The 18,826-nt window shown below is 42.2% G+C and overlaps 1 pseudogene; it reads left to right on the top strand.

Annotated features, from left to right (window-relative positions):
• Positions 1-4,613: 4,613 nt before the first annotated feature.
• LOC137228353 (elongation factor 2-like) lies at positions 4,614-11,607 on the top strand (annotated as a pseudogene).
• The last annotated feature ends 7,219 nt before the right edge of the window (positions 11,608-18,826 follow it).

The following is an 18,826-nucleotide window of genomic DNA, read 5'->3' on the forward strand; positions in this document are numbered from 1 at the left end:
CAACTGCCTCCTCTGAATCAATGGCTGTTGTAGGCAAAAACCTCTATGCCCTACTTCCTACTCTACTCACCCCTCTAAAACAAAAAGATAGAAGGTGCTGTTGGTCAACTTTAGCTATCCTGAAATTTCCACCTCATAGCATATTTTAGAAGAACCAATATTGCGGTTAACCCAGACAGGACTTTCAGCCAATTACTGACCAATCCCTAAAAGAATATTTCGTACAGGCCCAGCCCGAGGCCCTCAAGACAGCTAGGCTCACACGTGGCATCTGTCTCCCTGGCATCCCTTTCTTGGGAAACTATGCCCACTCCCAACTCTGTGTGATTCTGATCAGGCTGTCAACTCAAGCATCACATCTCCCCCACCATAAGGATAGGAATGCAATCTCTGTTGACAGCAGAGCCTTCCCATCTCCTGGATAAGTGATCACATACACAAAGCAGGCTTACTATAGAAAATGTAGATTATACTCAAAGGTCAAAAAATAAATAGCTACATTTTTCAGAAAGAACCACTGTTAGCCATTTATTGTGCATCCAATTCCACACACACATACACACATGCACACATGTGCACACAATTGAATATACTGTTTTGAAATCCATTTTTTTCACTTTATAATACATCTTGAACATTTTCCCATGTGCAAGGGTACCATCTTGTGGCTGACACAGAAGATAATCAGAAGACACATGGCTTTCTAGTGTGTGAAGTTATGAGAAATACCAGCTAAGTATGACTGCAAGCCCCTCTTTAAGGGAATGTTTGCTTCTACAGTAATAGAATATACACATCAGTGTTTGTTGACTTTTTAAAAATGTGTGCACATAAAGCAAATGCTCAGAGAATTCACTGTCCCCAATTGATAACATTCTGGCATGAGTGGGAAAGTATCAGAACCTTAAAACACCTGAGAGAGGAAAAATGACTATGTGAGTATTTAGGTTTCTTGTTGTGACAGTAAGTCATTTATAAGAAAATTTGGAGTAGTGAAAAGATCACAAGAGCAGGAGTTAAAATAACCAGACTCCAGTCCTAGCTACATGAGTTTCAGTGACCTTGGGTCACTTAACTTCTGTCTCTGATTCTTCACCTGTAAAAGGGAAAAAGTACCTGTGCTATGGGCTTCACAGGGATGCTGAGGTCACCTAACATACAGAAAGGTGCTGAAATATGCTAAAACACCAGACAGAATATAAAGCCTTATTATTGTTCAAAACAGCTGGATTAGCAATGTGGATTTTTTTAAAAAAAATAGTTTAGCCTTGCTCCTTAAATATTTTCAGACATGATCCTAGTGGAGGAAAGAATTCCCTGAAGGAGGGGCAAAGCTTTTATCTCAGAAGAAGTTGTTAGGAGGAAAAGGGGTGAGTAGGGAAAGGTTAAGAAAGACAAATTAATCCACCTTTTTAGGTATCAAGTATCTAAAAAATTAGGAGGATAACAAGGAGAGCATTCAAAGGCTGAAGTTTTTCTAGGTAAAGACTTTGAAAAAGCAATGGATTACAATGTCCAGTTTAAAATGTTGGACCTATATGCTCTCAAAACACAAGAGCAACAGAAGAAATCATAAAAGACTGACATATTTCTCTCTCTTTATAATTAAACTTCATAAGCCAAAGGTCCAAAGGCAAAACTGAAAGACAAGCAAACTTGATTTTCATAAGTCCTTTGCAACATATGACAATAAGACTCATGTGATTGGCTTGCTTAGTCCTAATATGCCAACGGGTATGGATATAAATATATACCTTATAAGAGAAGAAATATATTTTTTAACTATATGAAAAAGAAAGTTCAACCGTTTGTAATCAAATAAATACAATGTAGTAACTATTAGATACTATTTTTCACCTAACTGATGTGAAAAGAAGTTTTCATGAGAATACTCAATGCTAGAAAAGCTGTGCTGAGACACTCATGAATTCCTGGTAGAAGAATATATAGGTGCAATGTTTCTGAAAAGCAATTTGGCAATGTGCATTAAGATGCTTACAAATATGCATGTTCTTTGAGCCATTAATTCCATTGCTGGAGGCTGAAGAGTGAAATGGATAAGAATGCAGGCTCTGAGCCAGGTCACCTGAAATTGTCTCCCAGCTCCACTGCTTACTAGCCAAACAATTGGGCAGGAAATCGCCTAATCTCTTCGTGCCTCAGATTCCACATCCATAAAGTCTGGTAATAATGCTACCTATTTCGCAAAGTACTGTGAAGATTATTATCAGTAAATGAAAGCAATCTAGAATATGCCTGGTACATCATAAAATAGTATTAATATTATTGTTGTTATTTTCATTAGAAGAGTCTAGCAGTAAATCTGGAAATTGCATTCATTTAGGAAATATGTATTGAGCAGTATCTTTGGTTGGGCAATGGAAAACAAAATAGTCATGGTCTCTGATCTAAGGAGCTCATAAAGTACTTACAAAAAAATTATGCTCTTAGATCCATTTCAATAATATTTATAGTAGCAATGATTAGAAATGAGGCCAATATTCAAAAATACATGTCTATGAAATAAAAGATTGTACAGCATACTGTGGATTGCTGTACAGTCAGTAAAACATGTTTATGAGGCTTAATTTCTTCATGAGGTAGATGGGGATACCACAGAGTCACTAAGAGGATCAGAAGAGTCATGAATATTAAGCCACAAAGGTGGCTTTGTAAATAGTAAAGTAATATACAAATGCTGATTATTATTATTTGTTAGGGTCTACAAAAGATCAATTATGAAAATAATTTTAATGAACATTTACTATGAGCCAGATACCGTACACACATTATCTCATCTAATTTTCACTTCAAGCTGCAAAGTTTAGGAAATAAAAAATACACGATGCCAGTTAAATTTTAATTTCAGATAAACAATTTTTAGTATGTCCAAAATGCAATTATTCCATTGCTTATCTGAAATATTTGCACATACTCATACTAAAAATTATTCATTGTTTATCTGAGACATTGGAATGTACTTATACGAAAAATTTATGTTGTTTACCTGAAGTTAAAATTTAACTTGGTACCTTGTATTTCATCTAGAAACCCTAAACCAGTCCTTTGAAATAAATATAATAATTATATATGTGAGAAAGAGAGAGACAGAGAGAAAAAAAACAGAGGCAGAAACAGAGAGAGTTGGAAACAGAGATTCAGTTTTGGTTGGTGCAGTATGAGATCACCAGCATTCCTACTATGGACCATAAAGAGGAGAAGTGTTAAATCAAGAGGCAGAATAAGAAAGGCAGATATTACTACCTGGTTCTCACTACTGTGTTATTGTTATTTAAAATGTTATAATTTTTCAGAATACATTAAGCCCAAATTCAAATACTAAACATTAAAAAAAGTTGCAAAGTCAAATCTAAATGACTTTGGAATTATCAGCCATTTTGGAAGACTGACAATATCAGTCCCTTCTTTTAGTGCAAATTATCTAGAGATGGGAGAGTAAACATGTAAATACATGTAAATGCTTATAAGTTGTTCTGAGTTGATGAGATGTCAAGATCTGGGAGCTAAACCTCGAGTTGCTTCATCTCCATTGGATAGTGGCAGCTGACTTTTCTGCTATTTCAGTGGAGCTTGAAATGATCACGACTGTTTGCTTCACTTCAGTGTGCACCATCCCTCCCCGTTTACAATCAACATCACTGTGTTAATTCACAGTGACACTAGTGATGACAAAGGCATTTTCAAGCATCTTTTTGCTGTTGGGGAAAAGATGCCACTTTACTTTTGTGAAAGGTAGGTACCAAAAAATGCCAGTATTCAATACATTTCGTGGTACGTTGCAAAGGATGGAAATGTGTGTGTGTGTGTAGGTCTTATCTTTTAATACAGATACCAATCCAAAAAGAGGAGGTCTTAACTGGGGGAAGACAGGGAAAGTGTCCCAGGCGGCCTAGGCTTCAATCTCAGCTCTGCAATGATCTGGCTATGTGACCTTCCGCTAGCCCTGTACTCCTTCTGAGCCTCATATTCACCAACTGTAGTCTGACCTCAATATTGCTCTACTCCACAGAAGTATTTTGGTACAAGGTTTCAAACCCAGAAGTCATCTTGGCTGTATGCTACTATGAGAAGAAATTATAACTGATTCAAAGTGAAATGATTTCAGAAATAAGGGGGCCAACTTCGAATTATTATTGCCCATCGGGGAAGTCTGATGATAAGAAAGTATTCTGTTAAAGACACCAGTGTTTTCAAAAGCACCAAAGGAGGTGAGAATTTCAGAGCTTCAGAGCTTGAAGACAAAGATCTCTGTCAGTGCATCTCACACTTTCATGTGATTAGAATCATCTGGGGAACTTGTTAAATATGTAAATTTCTGGACCACACACCACTGATTATAAGTCAGTAGGACTGGAGTTGGCCAGGGAATTTGGATATTTAATAAGCTCCCTGGGTGATTCAGAGGCAGCTGGTCCATTTTGAACACTTTGGGAAACATTGGTCACTACAAATATATAGTTAAGATTTTTAAAGGCAATGAGTTAAAAAGAAAATGGTAGAAAGCAGAAAGTACTCTTGTTTCAATATAAATTCTGGGACAGGAGCGACAAGACCCTCCTGAGAGCAGGGCAAGGAGAGAAGGATTCATAGCAATGTCTGATCTCTCAAAGTCTTTAAAGTTGATCTACAAGAGCCAGCTGGCGAAGATAATGGAGGAAAAGGCCAAATCCAAGAGTCTAAGAGGCCATATAAAGTTGGAAGAAAAACATGGGAAGAGGGACAGAAATGGCCACAGGATAAACAGTGGCAATCTTTTGCATGGTACCACTGTTCAGGCCTACAAAGAAGGAAGAGATTCAGGAAGGTCACGGGTCAGAGGAAAAAGCCTATTCATCAAAAAGGAGAGTAAGAGGCAGGTGAGTGAAAAATAGTAAAAATGTGAGTGTCCTTATATTTATAAGAAAATGATACACAATGTTCATGGAAAGTTTTGGGCAAGAAATAAATTATGTTCAGTGTGAAATTCTTTTAAAAATATCCTACAAAAATTTTAGAATAGGAGATGAGAAACTACTTTGAAAAGCATAAGGAGTAAATAATATGGTTATTTCTTGAAGCATTTTCTGTGACTGTCAAATCTGTCCACTGCCTGCCTGGCTTGGAAGCTAGTTAAGGAGGCCTGTATGACATTATCTTTGTATCCCCAGTGTGCACCACAATGTCTGGCATATGGTAGGCACTAACTGGATGGATGAATGGGTAGGTAGATGGATGGGTCGGTGAATCAGGTTAAAATGAGAAAAGCCAAGGGAAGAGTTGCACATTCACATAGTATTCACCAAACTTCATAAGCTTCATTTTCTACTTTTCTTGGACTGAGCTGCTAAGTGGTTGTTACGAGATTTGGCATATTTTAGTACTAATACCTGCTGGCAGTCATGCATGAACCTCTGACTGGGACATGTTTATTTGTCTTCCTGAAGGAAGTACATCTTGATTCATTTTACCTGATGCACCTGTTTCCCCTCAGGTTCACATCCACCTTTTTCCAACTATTCTGTATTGCGGGGGTTTGGTATCTACAAACTACATTTCCCAGACTCATTCATTAGCTGGCAAAAGAAAGAACCATTATTTCTTTCTCATATTCTTTTGCTTCTGCTGGTGTTTCTGGAAGTAGTTGCATCCCGTCAGTGATCCAAGCTTCTGCTGTAACTGCTATTCTTTGGTGGTCCCAGCTGTGGCCAGGAAGACCATCCTCCACAGCCCTAACATTGGCTAGGTGGAACCCCTAGAAGCCTGATTTTGGGATCCAGTCCTAGAGTTTATAGCTGCTTCCTACAAATACTAATCTCTGGGTATCACTCTTTATCTTTTTTGCTTCTCAAGCTCCCTTGCTTTTTCTTTTTTTCTTAAATCCCTTCCAGCACCCTTAAGACCAAGATTTGTATTAAATTCCCTCTGTTTGAAACTTCTATTTGAAACAGAAATGGTTTCTGTTTTTTTTGACAATACTCTGACTGACACACTTGGTAAAATCAGGGGAAACGTGATTACATTAGATATTAAAAGCAGAGATTAGAGAAAATTTCATGTGTTCCATAAGAATCCAGAATAGAAACTGAAATTAAATTGGAGAATTAGGTTATTATTTAATAGCATATGTAGGGGATAAAATACCTTCCTCTCATCCCAGAATATCTCCTAGCACATACTACCTTATTATATTGCTTTGGTTTTTTTTATCCGTTCTGCTTTTTCACACAGATCTACAAGAATTTCCTCTTCATTGAAGCCTCTCTGATTACCCCAGCTAGCCTTGATCTACTTACTCTGAATTCTTTTAGTTCTTCGGTTCTCTCATTTCTAGAGTATTTCTCCAGGTAAATAATCAGTCAGAGTCTTCCCCTGAATCACTTCCTAAGCCAGGGTGATCATCAGAATCCTCAGAAAAATATATCCAGATGCCAGGACCCCACTCCCACTCCTAACCTCCTGAATCAGAATTTCTGGAGTAAGGGGTGGGAGATATGGGGTAGAAAAGGCATATAAAATATTCCTCAGATAGGGCTTCCCTGGTGGCGCAGTGGTTGAGAGTCCGCCTGCCGATGCAGGGGACACGGGTTCATGCCCCGGTCCAGGAAGATCCCACATGCCGCGAAGCGGCTAGGCCCATGAGCCATAGCCGCTGAGCCTGCGCATCCAGAGCCTGTGCTCCGCAAAGGGAGAGGCCACAACAGTGAGAGGCCCGCGTACCGCAAAAAAAAAAAAAAAAAAATATCCCTCAGATAATAAAGCCCTCAAGGTCAGGGCCCTCCCATTTCTTATGTAGCTTTTACTGTGCCTAATACAGTTTACGCAGAGGCAATAAAATTTGTCCATTTTTCAATGAACTAAGTGAAGATTCCCAAGGAGACCAGGTGGTGTCACTAACTGCCCAATTAATATTTCTGGCCCAATGAAAACCATCTCAAGTAGTAAACTTTGACCTTCCCTGGACTCACTGATTCCATACTTTTCATCCATCTTTCTATCAGTTTTCTTTCCTAAGAGAGAAATGCAGAAACCTAGCCAAGAAAATAGACAGCAAAACCTAAACAGTGCAAATAACCTGAGTTCTCTGAAAGTAAATGATGGCATGTCCTGAGGCTGCCAGGCTTCAAGTGAGGAAGCAAGAACTAAAAAGAGCGGAAGTAAGCCTCTCCTTGGCCTGAGGCCTGAGATTTCACTGCATTAGGTTCTTGGCATTAGCATTCTGAAGAACAAGTTTAAGAAATAAGCTTAATGAGCTTGCAAGAAAAACTAAACTCCAAACAAACTGCATTTTTTTTTTTTTTTTTTTTGCGGTACACGGGCCTCTCACTGCTGTGGCCTCTCCCGTTGCGGAGCACAGGCTCCAGACACGCAGGCTCAGCGGCCATGGCTCACGGGCCCAGCCGCTCTGTGGCATGTGGGATCTTCCTGGACTGGGGCACGAACCCGTGTCCCCTGCATCTGCAGACGGACTCTCAACCACTGCGCCACCAGGGAAGCCCCAGACTGCATTTTTATTCACCTTTTGTTTAATAACATTTGGAGTTGTTATTTGAAAATTTAATTTTCCTTTTAGGTCTACTATTCCTACATTATTGACTTAAATTATTCCTGACTCCTGGATAAGCATAAGCAAACCAATCTAGGTTTACCATGAGCTATTTATTATGTTATTTTTAAGGTGATATAGAACCCTCACCTATGACAGAAGCTATTCAGTAATTAATTTTAATTACTAACAGGTTGAGTACTGCATGTTTTCCAAAAGCAGTTTCCACACAAGCTGAGACCTGGCTATATTTTAACATTTCTGAATTCTAGCTCTCCGACTGCATTAAAAATCCATTAAGATGGTTGAAAGGAACTGAATTCTAGATTTATAGATCCAAAAGGGGCCTTCAAAGGTCCCTGATAACCCTTCTTAGGTAACATCATGCCTTGATCTTCTCCATTTGAGCATCTACCTCTCCAAAAGTAAATATCCTGGATAATCTGTCCTTTCTTCATACTGACTGACCACAAAATTGTTGTATTCAGAGGCTTAAATTTCAATGAAGAGGGAAGTACTGAATGGTAAATGGCTCTCCAGTTGTAGAAACGGGCCCCCTCCTTATTCTGTGTTAGCTGGATGGTCCTAGAGAGACCCTGAATCCCTAAATACCCCTAGAGTCCTTTCCTTCAAGACTTACTCCCCTAAATACCCACTGAACTACCCCCATTTTCCCAGTGAACAGCCAGACTCTACTTACATTTTACAATGATCTTCTGGAGGAATTTCAGCGTCCTTGGCTGCCCATCAGTCACTTCACTTATAGGGCATCAAGCTAGTCCCATCTGTTCCCCACTTAGTACTGAAGAAGCTGTGGCCTTTGGGGGTTAACTTCCCAGCACTCTGTTCAGAGACTGTGTCAATGGTGTTTACAAGTTTTCCTCCCACGTACTTTGTGGGACCCACACTTGCAATGAACCCAGGTTGCTGGACCTAGATGACCTTTGGGTTTCAGTTATGGGGGCCTCTTTTGAAATAACAGCAACGCTGCCAAAAAAAAAAAAAGACAGGAGCAGCTTTTTCGGCAATACTCTTCATTTAGTCAGGACTTACCCTCATTGGAAAGGAACTTTCTAGAGACTCCACATGAAGGTAAAAGTTAATTTTCTAAGTTGTCAATCTAAGCTTTTTGTTCTTTAATAAGGACTATTACCCATGGCCAATGGCACTGAAATTCATTCCCCTCTCTCTCTCTCTTTTGTTCTTTCTTGTTTTCCTGGTCTTAAAAAAAAAAACACAAAACAAAACAAAACAAAAAAACAGCCACTCTCTTCTTTCTTCCCTGGACAGCAAGATGCCACTCATTGCTTTACTTCAGGACCTAACTCTCCATCTACCAGCTTCCTTTTGTATGTACAAAAGCTAGGTAATGAACTGCCTTTCTTTTTGAGAAATTTCTAACATCAGCTGGTTAATATCTACAGACTTCTGTGTCCTGCCCCCACCCCCGACACAACCTTGGTATCTAAAGCATATCAGATAAAAGACTTTCTATTCCTTGATATCCAAATTGGGAACATGAGCCTCAGTTGAGATGTTGTTGCACAGTGCTGGGTTATAACCGTCACTGTCACAATTTCAAGTCACCTGTCAAAATTCAGCTGCTCCAATTTCATGATGTTGCCCTGCAGAGGGCCAGTAACCAAGGGCAGATGGCTCAGCCTCTTAGAAAATGCTTGTAAAATGACCAGAGAATGAGAGATTTTAAAGTGTGTTTCAAATTTCTAAATAAAGGAAAATCTCCTGACACACATCAGGGACAGTTTATTGTCCCGGTGAACTAATAGCAGCTAGAGTACCATCTGTTGCAGTTTGATAGCAGGACTGTTTCTGCAACCTCTTGCATTTCCCACACTGTTTCTCCTCAGCTTCCCTCTGCAAATACAAACTTCAGGGATTTCCAAAAGTCCAAGCCTGTCCAGAGAGCCCCACAAGCTTTTAATCTCCTATACCACTTAGCATCTGTACCACTCATTGACTGCATAAAATACTTCAGGATACAGAGAAACCTTAAGATTATCCACCTCTATTCCCAACTGATGCTGGTATCTTTCCTGGTTCCCCACTCAGGGACCAATGACCCCTAGGCATGAGGAATTGACTCCTTCCTTAATGCTTTATTATGATTAATCTCTTTATTATAAAAACATATATACACAGTAGAAAATTAAGGGGGGAAAAAGAGAGAGATACTAAAAATAAACTCTCCCCATAATCACCACACTCAGAAAAAAATTTGGTCACCAAACAGTATTAGAGTGTTATTCCATTATAATAATAAATTACTTATATAAATACGTATTATTGGGCTGTAATAGCATTTTTCTGACTAAATCTTTGTGTGTGGCCATGAATATTTTTTGAGATAGTCTTAGAAATAGAATTAATCAATCAAAATTTCAAGACGTCTAATAAGAGTAATCACAACAATATCATTAATATTAATGACAAATATTCCTAGAGCATACTGTCTGGCAGGTACTCTGTCACATGCTTCACATTCACAACAATCTTAGATGGTAAATATTGTAGCACCCTCACTTTTATTTTATTTTATTTTATTTTTATTTATTTTTTTCACCCTCACTTTTAAAACGATGAAATTGAGGCTTGGAAACTTACTTGAGTTCTCTCAAAAGGTGTACCAGAAAAATGACAGATGAGGGATTCAAACCCAGGTCTATTTCTACAAACCATGCTCTTTCCATTACACAAAATAAAGGAGGATTCCCTCGCTGTGCTACAATGAGTAAATGACTAGTGTTTTTACTAAAACAACTCAAGTTCAGTGAACCAAAGGATGCCATATTGGGAAAAGCCAGAAAGTCCTTAAATTCAATCCTCATCTGATATGTGAGTGACCCCCTCAACACTGTCTACAAGGATCACTTTATTTATCTACGTTTAAAGACAGTAAACTCTCTTTCTAAATATTTCACCTTTGGACTACTCTAACAATTAGAAAATTCATTTTTATTCTGAACTGAAAATTATTTCCTTTTAGCCACCAACCACCAGTCTAGGTCTAGACCACAAGGCCACAAAGACATTATCCCTCCTCCCTGTGATGTGACAGCCCTTTGCAAGTGTCATTCAATCCCCATGTCCTACTCAGGTCTTTTTCAAGCCCAGGATTTCTTTAACTTTTCTTCCTTAGACCATTGAGCGTGTCCTCACCACTGGGAAAACTTCTGCTGACTATGATCCAGGCTGTGTATTTTTTGAACAAGGCTGGGTACCAGCTGAGACGCCAAAAGTGCCATCAAGTGTCGGCCACCAAGAATCTGTCTAGCATTATGTAAAGTCCATCGAGGACGTGCCTTGGGGGAACACTGCTGGCCTGTTGGGCATGGGCCAGTTCCTGGTGAAGACAGGCACCATCACCAACTGTGAGCATGCTCACAACATGCGGGTGATGACGTTCAGCATGAGCCTGACTGTTAGGGTCACCACGGAGGCCAACAACTGGCTGACCTGCCCAAGCCGGTGGAGGGGCTGAAGAGGCCGGCCAAGTCGGTCCACGTGGTACAACGCACCACTGAGGAATAGGGGGAGCACATTATCAGCAGGGTGGTGAGCGGCACCTGTGGGTCTGCCTGAAGGACCGGAAGAACCACACCTGCATTCCCACCAAGAAATCCTAGCCGGTCGTGCAGTATAGCGAGACCGTCAGCGAGGACTCTAACTTGCGGTGCCTGTCCGAGGCCCCCAATGAGCACAATAGGCTGTACACGAAAGCACGGCTCTTCCTAGACTCCTTGGCCAAGGACACCGACCAGAGGTGTCCGCCCGCCAGGAGCTCAAGTAACAGAGCTCAAACTGGCCAAGAAGTATGAGTGAGACGTGGCCGAGGTCCAAAGCCTGCGGTGCTTTGGGCCCTCAAGCACCCGCCCCGTCACCTCCCCAACATCACCAAGGGCGCGCAGTACCTCAACGAGATGGGGACAGCGTGGCGGCTGGCCTACAGGGGACGCTTCGACATTCGCTACTTGACGCTGCACGTGGATCCATTCAGAGCTTCCCCACGCCCGGCGCTGCCCAGCGCTGCCTCTATGCCGTGCTGACCTCCTGCCCCGGCCCGTGGAGCGCCTCCACCTGTGGAGATCCGATGTCCGCAACAGGGCTTGGTGGCATCGAGGGGATCCTGAACAGGAAGCGGGGCCACGTCTTAGAAGAGTCCCAGGTGGCTGGCACCCCCATGCTTGTCGTGAAGGCCCTCTGGCTTCACGGCCGACTTGAGGGCTCACACGAGCGGCCAGGCCTTCCCGTTCCTGGCACCTCCAGACCCTGCTCGCAGACCCCTTTGACCACACCAGCCGCCCCAGCCAGGCTGTGGGGGACACGTGGAAGCACAAAGGCCTGAAGGAAGGAATCCCAGCGCCAGACAACTTCCACGACAGATTGGAAGCGGCATATTGCACTGCGCCTCTGCCGGGAAACGTCTCCTTGCACCCCCGTCCAGCCGGCGACCCACACAACCTCTAACCTCTCGTTCTTCTCACGACGCCTCGCGAGACTGTCCAGACCCGAGATGCTCCGCCTACCAGCCTTCCGGGGCCCACTTGGTGCCGTTGCTCATCATGGACGTTTGATGACGTTTCTTTTCATATCTATTTAAAGGTTTCGGAGCAACAGGAATGCCTTCGCAACAGGTACTTATTTGGCCGGTGGAGGTGGGGGAGGGGAGGGGGACGCCCAACACTTATTTTTTGTTCATTTCTTCGGAGGGGAACTCAAATGTCCCCCCCAAAAATTTAAAATAGACACATGAAGAGGTTTATTTGGGTAAGTGGCCTATTGTGGATTTTCTCCCAGAAAGGGAGGAAGGAACAAGTGGGTAGACATTCTCTTTGGAAAGAAACTAGAAGGCAGGAAATCTTATGCCATGTCACCATGAGCATCTTCAGCTGTATTAGTGTCGTTGGAATAAAATTCGATATGGTGGTGCCAAAAAAAAAATCTGTCTATGGTTGAGAAATAAGTAAATAGGCAACATGGCATGATAAGTGAAACTACTAACATGTACAGAAGGTTCTAAGACAGCACAGAGAAGGGAGTGATTAACTCTTTGGGGATAAAGGAGTCATTCATTCCTTCATTCCATAAACATTTCCTGAATACATACTGTGTGCTTCATTGAGCAAAAACCTGGATAAGTACATTTTCCAGCAAAGAGAAAAAGAGACATTTCAGGAAGAGGAGATCATATGCATGTATAGATGCCTAAGAGATCATGGTGGGTTTGAAGAGCTGTGCAGCATTCCAAATTGGGGAGAATAAAATTGCAGGAAAAAAGCAGCAGATGAGGATGAAGTGTGCAATAACTCATACTATGCATTGAGTGCAACACTTCATAATATGCGTAAGTAAACAGCATAAGTAAATTTTGTGGAGGTACAAACCCCAGACAGTGTTTGTGTATATTAGGTAAAGTCTGAAACTGCTAGTAGCCTGTGACCCTCTTGAGAAGGTGGGGCGGCAGCCAGAGGACACAGGGAATCACCTTACTCTCCCTCAGGCTGTAGAACCCTCAGCTGGTTGTGGTTCTTCCCCACCCAGCAGTCCATCATGGGACAGAACAGGTGTCATCAGATGTAGCATGCCTACCTCTCCTGATACTTTCTCACCTTCCCTAGATTCCACTGGGAGAAAATTTAAATCACTTTTTTTGCTGAAAGAGTCATGTATGACCCAAAGAAGCAGAGGGTTAAGGGCAGAAACAGAAATTGTAGCTTTAAAAAAAAAAAAAGCTAACATTCTGTTTATTTCTCAGAAGGGGAATAAGTCATCCATGTTTGGGGGCTTCTAGAAAGAATCTCCACGAAGGCGTCTTACCTTCCTAACCTTCCTCTGTTTGCTTATCTTTGAGTCTTCCCCTCTTCTATTTGGACCCCACTCTTCCCTATCTCCCCTACCCTTTCTGTCACTCCCTGTGATTCCTGCCAGGATGTAGAGTCCTGGTGCCTGCCAGTTGTTGAGTCTGGACTATTCTGCAAGCTCTGGTTTCAGCTGGATGCTAGTGGAGGCTTTCTCTGATCCCCCTTCTGTAAAATTGTTCTATAGGGTACATTCTCCTGTGAAAGGACTTACGCTGAGGGTGCTTCACCTCCAAAGGGCCTGCCTCCAGATTGCCTTCTGACATTTCTTAAAGGCAAACAAACTCCTTCTGTGAAAGAAGTAGTTACTTCCAAAGATTACCTTGTCTAGTCTATATAGGGAGCATGTTCTCTTGTTATTATAGCTTTAACCCTGCTCCTTTTGAATTAGTAACACTAGACCTCTCTCCAGGCCTGGTTTTCATTAAGGCTGTCTACATTAACTGAAAAATCACTCTAGGGTCACCTGAGACAATGGAACTGTCCTCAAATAGTTTCTTCCTCATTGTCAGGTTTCTTACTGATAAAAGTCTAGGAAGGGTGTGTGTGTGTGTGTGTGTGTGTGTGTGTGTGTGTGTGTGTGTGTGTGTGTGTGTGTGTGTGTGTTTGCTGAGTAGGGTAGGATGGGGTGTTCACTTTTTTTCCAGCTGATATGTAAATGTTTATTTGAAATTTGAAAAATAATCACATTTCTCTATCTCCATTGAGGACAGAAAAACCAGAAAGAGGCCTGCATTGTCAAAAGAGATTCAGTAAAGCACTTAGCACCAGGAAACACACACATGCAATACCTGGAGGCTATCATTATTCTTACAAAAGGTGCATCGCCTTAGGATCTCTAGGTAGAACCTGCCTCTGCCTGGCTTAGCTGGGGTTTGTGGTTCCTCCTGGGAAAGGGGATTGAAGCCAATTACCTCTCAGTGCAGCCCTCAACCTTATTATTGTTAGATTCTAACAGGGGACACAGTTGCAGCTTTTTCTTTTTTTATCCAATCCAGGATTTTAACGTTTACTTTTATGACCTAGATCACCGGTCCCCACCAGATGCAACATTCTTTTCAAAGTATTGAAGCTAAGGCAGGAAGGACACACAGTTTATATCCTTTTGTTTCTAGATGAATTAATCATTTATTTCTGCTGTCATTGGTGGGAGCACCTCAAAGCAGCCCCATTCTCTGAGTCAGGACTACTGGTGCTTATAGTAACAAGTGGAAACACAAGACTACACAGAGATGTCACTTGCCAGAGTGAAATAACTGGAAAAAATCCAGAACTGCTTCTTTAGGTCACTGTTCTTCCTGAATCACTGCTTGTTTTATTCCCTAAACAGTGGAGCTTAATTTGTTTTTTGAAGTGAAGGAGTTTCCTTTAATCCAGCAATCCCACTTTGGGGGATTTGACAAAAATAAAATAATGGTGTGTGTAAAAATTGTTTAATGTTACAGTATTTATAGGGTCAAATTTTAAAAGTAAATTTTTCTTTCTTTCCCATTATTTTGCTAGTTAGTATGGGCGCATATTTATCCTTTTAGATTTGGAAAGGAAAGAATGTAGAAGAGAACTTGATTTGTTTTAATTGTGAGGAGAGCAGGGGTGATCAGGGGGGTAAAAAAGCACTTCAAGATGACATTATGACCCAGTGGACTAGTTATTGTTTATTGTCTAACTTGGCCATTTATAACAGGCTAATATGTACCAGAACAGGCAGCATTAGGAAATATCTGATACCATGCAAGTCTTTGTTTTCCTTTGGACAAGGAAGAAGTTTCTTTGGTCAATAATTCAGAACCTCAGGAAAACAGTTTCAAAACCAAACTGTCATACTACCAGCTCCCAGCACGTTTATGTTCCAAGTATATTCAGGTCAGGCTGTCAAAGATCTATTGAGCAACTATTATGTGTCAGGAAGGTGCTAGTAAGATATGGGGCAATGAAAATGAACTACACACGGCTAAACTGTCAAGGTACTCAGTCTAATTCGGTGGAGATAGGGAGGGTGGCAGACACATAAATGAGGAGGATAATGCTGGTGATGATGACTTTCGGTGCGATGTACTTTTATGGAGAGAAGAGCATCATTGGTCACTGGACCTGCGGAAATAAAGGCGTGGGGATGTATGGATGAGCCTGTGAACATTTGGTATTATCAGTGTAGGAAGTGCCAGATAATGAGAGACAGTCGATGCAACTGGGAAAACTAGTTGTGCCCAGATAGCAGAAGACCTTACATGGTTTTGTGGAATTTGGAGGTATCTGGAGGGTTTTTGTTTTTTTTTCCTGCAGGCAATGAGGAGACATGAAAAGGCTTTCCAAAGGAGAGTGATATGGTGAGATTTGCATTTCAGTTGGATCACTCCAGTCTCACACACGCATATGTGCAAAGGCAGAGAGTCCAGGCAGGTGACAGAGGAATAGTCTCAATGAGAGATGGTGGGGCCGGCATGTGGGCAGTGATACAGAGATGGAGAGGAAGGATGACTTTGAGAGAGATTTAGACTAAACTAGGTAAGATTAAGTAATTGATTAGATGTGGGTGTGAATGAGAATGTAAGATAACTCCTAGGGTTTTGGTTTGGATGTCTGGGTGGTTGAAGATAATAGAAGACAAGTGCATCAGGAGGAGGAAGATAAGTTTAGTTTTAGAAAAGTCTGGAATGACTATGAAGTATACAAATAGAGGTGTCTTGTAAACAGTTGGCCATGTAAATCTGAGACTCAGGAGAGAAGTCAGGGCTGGAGCTGTGAACTTGGAAATCATAGAATATACTTGCCTGGTTGGATCTAGGAGTCACATACCTTATGGGACAGGCACTGCACTTAACTCTGGGTATACAACAGATGCAGAAAATAATTATTGGTTCTTGTCCTCAAAGAGTTAACCATTTAGTGGGGGAGACAGACATTAATCAAAAAAGTCACATAGGGCTTCCCTGGTGGCGCAGTGGTTGAGAGTCTGCCTGCCGATGCAGGGGACACGGGTTTGTGCCCTGATCCGGGAAGATCCCACATGCCGCAGAGCGGCTGGACCCATGAGCCGTGGCCGCTGAGCCTGAGCATCCGGAGCCTGTTCTCCGCAACGGGAGAGGCCACAACAGTGAGAGGCCTGCGTACCACAAAAAAAAAAAAAAAAAAAAAAAGTCACATAAACATATCATTGAAAATTGTGCTTTTGCTTAGTGCAATAATGGAAAGGTGAAGCTACTACAAGATAGTTAAGAGAAGGACCTGATTTGCAGTTGGGGTCGTGGAAGTTCTCTCTAAGGAAATAACGTATGGAGGTAAAATCATGACCCGTGGAAGAGTAGTAGACCAAGGATGGAACCCCAGGTAATGCCAAATGTACAGACTGGGAAAGGAGAACTGAAAAGGAGGAAAAAGGCAGAAATATAGGTGGAAAAATAGAATTATTGTCATGGAAGACAAGGAAGGAGAAAATTTCAAGAGAGAATATTCCAACAGTGTTAAATTTAGCACAGAAGACAAGTAACATAGGGCTAAAAAGACCCATTGATTACAAGGATGGAGGTCATTGGTGATCTTGACAAGCAGTTCATTGTACAATAGAATTAGAAGCCAGATTTTTGTGAGTTGAGGAGTGAATGAGAGGTAAGAAACTGTTAAGGGGAAGATAGCACAGTGGTTAGAGTGGAATGAATCAAAGAACTGATTGATTTTAGGATCAGAGAAACTTTAACAGTGGGTTGAAATGATAAGAAAGAAGAATTAGGGTCCCAGAGGGAAATGAGAAGGCTGGGATCACAAGAACAAGCAGAAGGAATGGCTTTGGTTTGGAGGAACGCACTCTATCCTTTTAGATTGGCAGGAGGAGGTAAAGGTGCATAGGGATGTGGCTGTGTTTATAGAGGGGGACCTAGAATGTTGAATAGTTCATCACCAAAGACCTCACTATTGTAGTGTATGAAGGAGACAGCTTCTCTGCTGAGAATGAGGGACCTGAGGAGAGTGAGGGTCACAGTAGTTGCTGAGGGGAAAGGGAAAGAAGATGACAGGGGACAAGAAAAAGAGTTGAGCCACTATGCTAACCCTGGCTTTGTAGTGGAGCCAACCCACCTGGAGATGCGATTTTCTCCAACCTATCACTTAACAATCTGGATACAGAAGGAAAGCCACATTGCAAATTTCAAGATTGAGTTTTGCCTGGTGGCTGTGGCATAAAAGCCAGGCTGCAGAAGAATTAAGAGATTGAGTGGAATTGTAGCTTAGGTCATCAACCATGTGGGCCAAGTCAAGGAAGGAAACAAGTGAGGCTAGAAGGGGGATGACTGGAATAATAGGCTGAGATTTAGGGTACAGAGGACACTAGGAAGCTAGAGAACAAGAGTTTTAAGAAAGGAGGTAGGGCTTCCCTGGTGGCACAGTGGTTGAGAGTCTGCCTGCCAATGCAGGGGGTGTGGGTTCGTGCCCCGTTCTGGGAAGATCCCACATGCCGCGGAGTGGCTGGGCCCGTGAGCCATGGCCGCTGAGCCTGTGCATCAGGAGCCTGTGCTCCGCAACGGGAGAGGCCACAACAGTAAGAGGCCCGCGTACTGCAAAAAAAAAAAAAAAAAAAAAAGAAAGGAGGTACGTGATATTGTGGAGGACTTGCGGTTTTGTCAGAGAGTGGTTACCTAGGATTTCTAATATGGAATGGTTCCAAGCCAAAGATGGAGGTAGCTCCAGTAAAGTGGGGTTTACTGGAGTTGGGGCTAAGAAACTGAGGCTCAGGTGTTGGATGGCTCATCTACAGGGTCATTTGAACACAAGGAATATCAGCAGGTAATGGGAGGGGGTGGAGAAGAAAGGAGCCAAAGGGTCAATGAACCTGTTAAGAGTGCCCAAGAGGGACTTCCCTGGTGGTGCAGTGGTTAAGAATCTGCCTGCCAATGCAGGGGACACGGGTTTGAGCCCTGGTCCGGGAAGATCCCACATGCTGCAGAGCAACTAAGCCCGTGCACCACAACTACTGAGCCTGCACTCTAGGGCCTATGAGCCACAACTACTGAGCCCATGTGCCACAACTGCTGAAGCCCATGCACCTAGAGCCTGTGCTCCACAACAAGAGAAGCCACCGCAATGAGAAGCCTGCATACCACAACAAAGAGTAGCCCCCGCTCGCCGCAACTAGAGAAAGCCCGCGTGCTGCAATGAAGACCCAATGCAGCCTAAAATAAATTTATTAAAAAAAAGAAAAAAGAGTGGCCAGGAGGCTGGTAGTTTTTAGTGATCAGGAGTAGAAGAGGTACAACCTAGTGGCAGGACCCTTAAAAGAGCTGAGATTTTTACCAGTTGATGTAGGAGAAGGAGTTTGAAGCAGCCTTGGTGTATTCGTTTTTCTAGAGCTGCCATAACAAAGTTCCACGAACTGGGTAGTTTAAAACAACAGAAATTTCTCACACAGTTCTAGAGG

Source organism: Pseudorca crassidens, chromosome 7 (genome assembly GCF_039906515.1).
Source record: "Pseudorca crassidens isolate mPseCra1 chromosome 7, mPseCra1.hap1, whole genome shotgun sequence".
In the NCBI taxonomy this organism is placed as follows: Eukaryota; Metazoa; Chordata; class Mammalia; order Artiodactyla; family Delphinidae; genus Pseudorca; species Pseudorca crassidens.